Genomic DNA, 9,551 nt, shown 5'->3' on the forward strand with positions numbered 1-9,551 from the left:
CTTCCCACCCACCAGCCAACCTAAGTATCCACAGATTGGGCCAAGTTGAGAATTAGATACGTTGACTGATATACTGGGTTAGTTATTCTGGGAAATATCACCTTTGAATTTATGGAGGCTTTTCAAACAAAAACAAAGACAATATAATAGGCCATGCATTTAGTACAATCCTAAATAGAATCATTCCTGCCAACCTAGCAGTTCGAAAGCAAGAAATTGCAAGTAGATAAATAGGTACCACTTCAGTGGGAAGGGAACAGCGTTCTGTGCGCCTTGGCGTTTAGTCATGCCGGCCACATGACCACGGAAATGTCTTTGGACAGCGCTGGCTCTTCGGCTTGGAAATGGAGATGAGCACCGCAACCCTAGAGTCGGATTCGACTGGCTTTCGAGCAAGGGAACCTTTACCTTTAAATAGAATCATACCCTTGCAAACCTTCTGAAATCAATGGTCTCAGAAGGGTACAAAACTCTGTTTAGGACTACACTTTGTGCAATAGCGCCTTTCGGCCTGTAGATGGTGCCAGTCTCAACATAACCGCTAGGGAACGGGTTTTTCCTGCAAAATGCCCTCTTGCTGCAAAACAATGCTGAATGTACTTCAAACAGCCATCTGATAGGTCCCCCAATTAGCAATCAGGCCACCAAGGCCAATCTTCAAAAACCCCACAGAGAGTAAACACATCTGTCTTGCGGAGACACACACATGGCCCGGCGGTGACCAGGGTTTGACCTTGCAGCCGGGATCAACACGCCCCTGCGGTATCTCTCCTGAATTTGAAACCACGGATCACGGCCGATCCCTCCGCCGAGCCCGTTCAAGCAGCGGCTTTGGAAAGGACAGCCGGCTGCTATTTGAAGAATGGCACGCATGCAATCCGCCCGCACATTTATTCAGTGAGATAATTAGCTGGTGTCCCAACCCCCCCCCAACCCTCGTAGGCCTCCCCCCGCCAGTAGCATTCGGGTAGATGACAGATGAAGCTCTGTGGGTATTTAACAGCACCCGGGGGGACGATCTCAGTTATCAGGACAGAATTTATACTGAGACATGAACACTCTTCGGCATCCAAAAATGTTTTTAGAACTCTCTGGAATTTACGCCCTGAACGTCAGGAGAGAACAGATGAGAGAAGGGAGTTACATAATGTGGAGGGGGTGGCGGCTTTCTCTCGCATCAGGGAAGGCTGCAGGCTGGAGGAAAGTTCCACTGCCGGCAGAATGGATCCATGGGACCAGACACAAATGGCGCTTTTGGGGAAAGAAGAAGAAGAAGAAGAGACTGGATTTATACCCCGCCCTCCCCTCTGAGTCTCAAGAGTGGCTTACAAACTCCTTTCCCTTGCCCTCCCCTCTGAGTCTCAAGAGTGGCTTACAAACTCCTTTCCCTTCCCCTCCCCACAACAGACACCCTGTGAGGCAGGTGGGGCTGAGAGAGCTCTGAGAGAACTGCTCTTTTTCAAGGACAGCCCTGAGAGAACTTGTGACTGTCCCAAGGTCACACCAGCACACATGTGGAGGAGCGGGGAGTCAAATCCGGTTCTCCCAGATTAGAGTCCGCGCACTTAACCGCTACACCAAACTGGCTCTTGATCCTTGGATTTGAACTCACCACTTGAAAAGGCAGCGGGGACCGAAGGAGAGGAAGTCCTCATTACATTTCTTCGGAATATTAAACACATTGCAATTTTATCAACTGCTAGAGCAGGGGTCCCTGCCGACCCTGTTCCTGGGACCTGCCAGATGTTTCTAGAAAGTCGGTGGAGCCACGTGGGGTTTTTGTCCAGCAGGGCTTCTGATTGGCTGTGCAGGTTTTTTTAAAATGTTGCCCTGCGAGCGGCTGCTGACGCAGCACACGAATCTTCGTTGTGTGACCGCAGGTAAGCTGTGGCAGCCACCGTGTGTCTGGTTCTGCCGTTCCGTGGCTGCGCCCACCAGGCTGTGTTGGAATTCCAAAGGTGCCCCACAGGCTCAAAAAGGCTGGGGACCCATAGCTTAGAGCATGGGTCCCCAGCAATGCTCCCTCTAAACTGTGGAGTCTCGTGAGCAAAAATTCTACCTTGCGAGCTACCGGTATTAAAGTGGTGAGCGAGCCATTTGGCTACTGCTTAAATTAGTTGGCTCTGGAGCCCTCCTTCCTGACCGAAGACAAAAATGTGCGAGCCGGAGGCTAAAAAACGGTGAGCTAGCTCACACTCACTCAGCTTACAGGTACACTGGTCCCCGACCTTTTTTGAGCCTGTAGGCATCTTTGGAGTTCCGACAAAGAGCGGTGGGTGCAGGCACAACATGGCTGCCGCAGGAGCCGGAGCCACACACAGTCAAAGCGCAGGGACAAAGAGAAGTGATTTTTTTAAAATACAGAGGGGGAAAAAGGAGCATGAAATGCAAACCTGCACTGTGGGGGCAGCTGCCACTGGAACAATGTTAATGGAATCTGCGTGGTCAATAAGGCCTCCAATGGCCACTCAGAAGCCCACCCACTTTCTAAAAATGCTTGCTGGGCACCAGGAAAGGCATCGATGGATGCCATGGCCCCGTGGGCACCACGTTGGGGACCCCTGTTAGAGGACGTCTGAACTCTCCTGCAGTGTGGACAGCTGGGGCATCCTTTTCCCAAATCAAAGGCAGAAGGCTGTACTTTGCTACCCAAAAGAGTTTACGTTTAGAACACGCAAGAGCGTGGAGAGAGGAGAGAAGAGGTTGGATTTATATGCCACGCTTCACTACCCAAAGGAGTCTCAGAGCGGCTTACCATCTCCTTTCCCTTCCCCTCCCCACAACAGACACCCCGTGGGGTAGGCGGGGCTCAGAGAGCTCTTTCGAGGACTGCTCCTGAGATAACAGCTCCGAAGGAACTTGTGACTGACCCAAGGTCACACCAGCAGCTGCATGTGGAGGCGTGGGGGATCAAACTCGGTTCTCCCAGATTAGAGTCCGTGCTCTTAACAACTACACCAAATTGGCTCTGAATGACCTTGGGCAGATGAGAAGCCCGTTTGTTGCAGTGCAGCAGTTAAGAGAGACAGACTAAGAGCTGGGAGACCTGGGTTCGAATCCCACTCTGCCATGGAAGCTTACTGGGCGACCTTGGGCCAGTTGTGCATGCTCAGCCTAACCTACCTTACAAGGCTGTTGTTGTAAAAATAGACTAGAGGAAAGAAGAATGCTTTAAGACCTTTCTGGTACCCCCTCTAATGGGGAACCGAGTGGAGTGTGCACGTAACCGAAACATTTCTGCAGGACCTATTCCTCAACACACAGAAGAAAAAGAGGAGATTGGATTTATACCCCGCCCTTCACTACCCAAAGGAGTCTCAGAGCGGCTTACAAACTCCTTCCCCTCCCCTCCCCACAACAGACACCCTGTGAGGTTGGTAGGGCTGAGAGAGCTCTTTCCAGAACTGTCCTTGAGAACAGCTCCGTTATGGCAATAAAGGTTTATGCAAGAGAACAGCTCTGCCAGAACTATGGCTTGCCCAAGGTCATCCAGCAGCTGCAAGCGGAGGAGTGGGGACTCAAACCTGGTTCTTCCAGATTAGAGTCCAGGCACTTAACCACTACACCAAACTCTGAGAAACACAGGTGCTTCTGGCTTGTAGGGGCCTTCAGTTATTTCGGTAAAGAACCACAGCCACTCTTCCTGGGGCTCCTGCTTGGGAACTAAGCACTTATTACAACCTGTTCAACACCCTCCTGGATCCTTATCGTGCCAGGTGGCATTGCGATTGGGATGGATTCCGGGCCTCTTCGTGAGAACAACTGAGTTATCAGTCCAGCCGCTTCGGAGAAACACCAGAAAGCTTTTAAGAGTCCAGTATCGCTAAGCAGCCTGCGATGCTGCTAGTCCCTGGTGCTTATCGCCCCATCTGACATGGGATACAACACGGCCAGGGATCCAGGTACAGGCCGAATGAAGGAGAGCTCTGTTTCTAAACGACAGCATGGAGAAAAGGACTCTTACTCAATGGGGGCCTGGGCACAGTGGAGCGTAACCTGATCCGGACCGACCAAGCATGACATTCAAACCCGCTCCGAATGTTCTTTTCCGCGATTGATAGGGACAGGCGCTTACTTGGATGCTGGGAAAACTTTCCGTTTTTGGAGCCTCGTAAGCCACAACTGTTTAAGATGCTGAACTGCAGACCGGAAGGTGGGTAGTTCAGCAGTTGGAGACCCGAGTGCCGCTTGACGGAGTGAGCTCCTGTCTCTGGCCCCGGCTCCTGGCAACCTAGCAGTTCGAAAGCAAGAAATTGCAAGTAGATAAATAGGTACCGCTTCGGTGGGAAGGGAACAGTGTTCCGTGCACCTCGGCGTCTAGTCATGCCGGCCACGTGACCACGGAAAATGTCTTCGGACAGCGCTGGGTCTTTGGCTTGGAAACAGAGATGAGCACTGCATCCCTAGAGTCGGATTCGACTGGCTTTTGAGCAAGGGAAACCTTTACCTTTACTAAGCCACACAAGGGCTCAGCATGCCGTGTTTTCCAACAGCACCACTCCAACTTGCTACTGCAATCACTGAAACTAGGCGCTGTGGCAAAAACCTTGCCACGTCTTCTGACTGTGAAGTTCTGAAGGGGGTCAAACTTTGAGGTTTCATATTATCTAGAGCAGGGGTCCCCAACAGGGTGCCCGTGGGCCGCATGGTGTTTGCTGACACCTCTCCTGGTGCGCGCCAAGTGTTCTTAGAAAGTGGGTGGGGCCAGGTGAAGCTTTCTGACTGGCTGTGCAGATTAGAAGGGCATCCTGTTAAACGGAGCTTCTCCCTGCCATGTTGAAGAGTCTCAGAGTTATGCATAACCTTTCCTCCTGATATTTTGTGGTTAGCTCCGCCTCCTGCAGCGGCCCTTTTGTGACTGGCCCCACCTACCGTGGCAGCCATTTTGTGATTGTGCCTGCCACCCTGTCTGAATTCCAAAGGTGCCCATCGGCTGGAAGAGCCGGGGGACCCCTGATCTAGAGTGGAAGCAGGGTGAGGGCGCGGTGACAGTATGGAACCCCGAGAATCCCGAACTTCTGCCCCATGGAGCTTTCAATTTCCAAGCCTGAAATGAAGGCTCCAAATACTGAAGGGATAAGGAGATGAACTGAAGGAGGAGGAGGAGATTGGATTTATACCCCGCCCTTCACTACCCGAAGGAGTCTCAGAGCAGCTTACAATTCCCTTCCCCTCCCCATGACAGACACCCTGTGAGGTAGGTGGGGCTGAGAGAGCTCTGACAGAAACTGCTCTTTTTCAAGAAGAGCTCTTGTCAGAACTATGGCTTGCCCAAGGTCATCCAGCCAGGTGCAAGTGGAGGAGTGGGGAATCAAACCCGGTTCTCCCAGATAAGAGTCCATGCACTTAACCACTTACACCAAACTGCCCCCCCCCCCAAGCGCTTTGACAAAATGTTGTCCTGTAAATATTTGCGTTCTGGCCACATTTGAGGTCAACCAATCTTCACGTCGGGGCCGCAGTGGCTCAGAGGTTAAGGTGCTTACTTGGAGGCTGGGAACTTAACGTTTTTGGAGCCTCGTAAGCCACAAGTGGTTAAGATGGTGAGCTGCAGACCGGAAGGTCAGTAATTCGGCAGTTTGAGACCCGAGTGCCGCATGACAGAGTGAGCCCCCGTCTCTGGTTCCAGCTCCTGCCAACCTAGCAGTTCGAAAGCCAGAAATTGCAAGGAGAGAAATAGGTACCACTTTGGTGGGAAGGTAACAGCGTTCCGTGTGCCTCAGTGTTTAGTCATGCCGGCCACAGAACCACGGAAATGTCTTTGGACAACGCTGGCTCTTCGGCTTGGAAACTGAGAAGAGCACCGCCGCCAAGAGTCAGATTCAACTAGTTTTCAAGCAAGGAAAACCTTTTTAATCTTCACGCCAGGCAGAATCCTGGTGCTTGCACTTGGAGACCCTTTGAGACTTCAAGGAGTTGAGCAACGCACCTTGTTAGCCTGGATGGGAAGAGATACATTCTGGGCCACGAGGGGAGCACACAGTTCTATCTTTGGACTGGGTGCCAAGGGGGAGAAGAAGGTCTTAACAGTCACAACTGACCATCTTTTCCAGCTGTACTTCATTCATTTTGAGCAAAGATCCAAAGGGTTGCAACATGCAGGAGGGTCCTTTCGGCTTTCCTTTCAGGTGGCACTGCCCCCCCCGCCCCCGGCCATTTTGATAAGAGTGAAGGCGCTGCTTCTTAAAGGGGAAATTGGTACACCCCCTCACCCCAGGTGAGCGCAAGAGTGCTTTCACACCTGCGCATGGTCTTGTTCAGACCTAAATCTCGTGGGTTTTTTTTTTTGATTAGTTCTGTGATTTTGTATTCTGTTTCTGGTTCTCGAAAGCTATCCCGGGGGCTTGGTGTGTGGCCAAAAAAGCAGGCTGAAGGAAAAAAATAAAATAAAATTACAGGGATGAAACCCACAAGAACCGCATTCGCCTCGCTAGCTCTCCCTGATTGCAAGAAAGCTTGCCATTATTCTTCCAGTCGGGTAATCAAGAAAAAGACCGAACGGAGCAATTTGTGCATAATCACACTCGAGAATCAGTCTGAGCGTAACCTTCCCCCGCAGCTGACTGCTTGAATAGGCGGGGGGGGGGGGGGTGTGTCCACGCCTCCCCCCTCGGAAGGTGTCCAGGAAGCGGCTGCAAAACAATCTGAGAACAACAAGGTCACCCAAAAGGACCCCTGATAAGTAAAGCCGATTGTACCTTAAAAAAAAGACAACACAAAAACACAACAACCATGCCTTGGCACCAAGCTTCTGACGTCCCGGACTGATCAACAGAAAACAATTTCATTTGTCTGAGAGCGCCTGCTACCTCTGAGACTCGGGCGAAATGGCATTTCCCAGCTAGCTACAAACAAACAGGACACGGGACTACAAGTAAATAATTTTCGTTTTGTTCCCCCTCACCTTCCCCCCCAGACGTGGGAAAAAAATAATCCCACCAACCGGCCAACAATAGTGGGACCAGAGGAGCCGGCGGTTCACAGGAAGTTGTTAGCGTGAGTCTTGGGAAATGAATTACCAGGAAGAGTCATGTGCCTCAATTCAATACACCTCCTTGGATAAGCTCGGTCAGGATAGCGCGCGGGGCGGGGGGGGGGAGCGGCGGGGGGGGGGGGGGGGGGGGGGGGGGGGGGGGGACCTGCTCTGGTCCTCGGACGATAACGTTCTAGAATGGAAAAGGACCTTGAAAGGACAAACTTTTGGCCTTGAAGGAAACTGACTTTTCGAGTTCACATCAACTAGCCCGTGGGAGATCCTGCCCCCCCCAAGCCGTCTCACCACCATTCAACCGCTTGAGGTTTTTACACAGAATGCTGCGTCTGCCACCAAACAAGGGTTGCCATCTCCAGGTTGGGAGATCCCTGGCGATTTGGGGGGGCAGCCTGCGGAGGGTGGGGTTTGGGGAGGAGAGGGCCCACAGTGAGGGATGACGTCCCACCTCCCAAGGCAGCCTGTTTCCTCCAGGGGAACGGACCCTGGTCATCCGGAGAGCAGCTGTAATTCTGGGAGATCTCCAGGCCCCACCTGGAGGGATGAAGCTCCGGGGGACATCGATGGAGGAGAGGAGTGGGGGGCGGACCCGGAGGCGGAACAAGCACGTGTCTCGGCAGAGGGCCACGCTCCGTCTCCTTCCCCGGAGACTATCTGACAAAGTCTTGTCTGACCACTAGAGATGTGAGGCCTGCCCACCCCAAGACAGTAATATTTTGGGGGGAGTCCCCCCCATCCCCCCCCACAAGGCCTTTTAAAAATTTCTGTTGGAAAAATTGGACAGTTTGGTGAGTCATGGAAAAAACTCCTATGTAGGGTTGCCAGGTCCTTCTTAGTCCCCGGGGGGGGGGGGCTTGGGGGGTGTGGCTGCCAGTGATCCCTGTTGGGTGATCAGCCGGCCCATTGCAGAAGTGGCGGCCCATTGCAGAAGGCTATAATCCAGTCCCCCCCTCCCCGCTTCCTGTGCAGAATGAAGAGAGAACGTGGTGGCGGAATCGATGTGGCTGTCCTTTTCTTGCTCAAAGCATTTAAAGGGTCCCCCTGAATGTTCTGAGTGGGGGGGGCTGCACTCCAAGCGGAGTTCAGGTCTGCGACCAGCAGCAGCCCCTCTCCCTCCCCTCCTGCAAGATTTAAAGGACCTTTCAGGTGGTCAGCGGGCCTGGGGAGGGAGTTCCAGAATTTCAGTGCCACTACAGAGAAGGCCCCGTCAGTCCTCAGGAGAAGGGGACAGGTGAGTCTCCCTGGGGAGGGAGTTCCAGAATTTCAGTGCCGAAACAGAGAAGGCCCTGTCAGTCCTCAGGAGATGGTCGTTGTCTCCTCTGCGGCTAAGCCTGAGTCCAAGTAGTCCCAGGACCTGGGCAACAGCGAGTCTATACCTGTCATTGGTGGATTTGCTCCTGGCTGCCAGTGGCCCGCCAGGAACTTCCCAAGGTCAGCTGCAGGGCTGGCCAATCTACTCCCAGGCTGTATCTAAGCCTACAGTCTCAGACCACTGGCCCGATTTTCCCTGCCTCCTCGCAAACAGCCAACACTGAGCATCCTAATTTCCAAGTGCAGGTACGACGGGCAAACTAAGACATCTCTTGCTGCCAGGGAACTTGCCACAGAATGGGGTGAAAGGCCATCTGGGGCCATGGTCGTTGTCTCCTCTGCGGCTAAGCCTGAGTCCAAGTAGTCCCAGGACCTGGGCAACAGCGAGTCTATACCTGTCATTGGTGGATTTGCTCCTGGCTGCCAGTGGCCCGCCAGGAACTTCCCAAGGTCAGCTGCAGGGCCGGCCAATCTACTCCCAGGCTGTAGCTAAGCCTACCGTCTCAGACCACTAGCCGGATTTTCCCTGCCTCCTCGCAAACAGCCAACTCTGAGTATCCTAATTTCCAAGTGCAGGTATGACGGGCAAACGAAGACGTCTCTTGCTGCCAAGGAACTTGCCCCAGAATGGGGTGAAAGGCCATCTGGGGCCATTCTGTTTTGGACTCAAATCAGAGGCAACACTTTGCTTATTGCAGAAAGCACCTTTGCTGTGGAAAGCAACTCGGTGCTGGAGCGGGCATGTTTCAGTGTTTTGCTCGGGGAGTGCGTCCCTTTTATCTCACAGGTGACGCTGCAAAAAGACAAACGCCCCATGGGGCTCTCCGGGTTAATTGGCGCAGCGGAGAGCAGGTGCTGCCGTGGGCCTGGCCACCTGCCGGGAATGCAACAGGGCATTTGGCTCACTGATGCAACTTGCTGGCAACACACACACACACACACACTCGGCATCAGGACCAAATGGAGCAGCTTCTGGGATGTTGTCAGACCTGACAAATGGTGGTGGCAACAGGAGCAAGTCTGCTGGTCATCCTCACTCTTAACGAGATTTTGACCCTGCCTTTCTGACCCTGTAGGGCCGCCAAGGCAGCAAACATATAAAAACATACCAATTAAAACCTCATCTTTAAAGCCACTGAAACCCACCAAATACATCATTAAAACAAGTTGAAAGCAGAGTTTAAAATAAGTACAAAACAAAAACAACAGATAAAACATTGGTTAGAGAGGAGGGATTGTTGAGGGAATG

At 52.6% G+C, this 9,551-nt stretch overlaps 1 protein-coding gene across 1 annotated transcript in view; it reads right to left on the reverse strand.

Moving 5' to 3' along the window:
• The window catches only part of SLC45A4 (solute carrier family 45 member 4), a 76,719-nt gene that overhangs the window by 23,365 nt on the left and 43,803 nt on the right, over positions 1 to 9,551 (reverse strand). The window lies entirely within an intron of this gene.

Source organism: Gekko japonicus, unplaced genomic scaffold (assembly GCF_001447785.1).
Source record: "Gekko japonicus isolate JY-2015 unplaced genomic scaffold, Gekko_japonicus_V1.1 scaffold1591, whole genome shotgun sequence".
Classification (NCBI taxonomy): Eukaryota; Metazoa; Chordata; class Lepidosauria; order Squamata; family Gekkonidae; genus Gekko; species Gekko japonicus.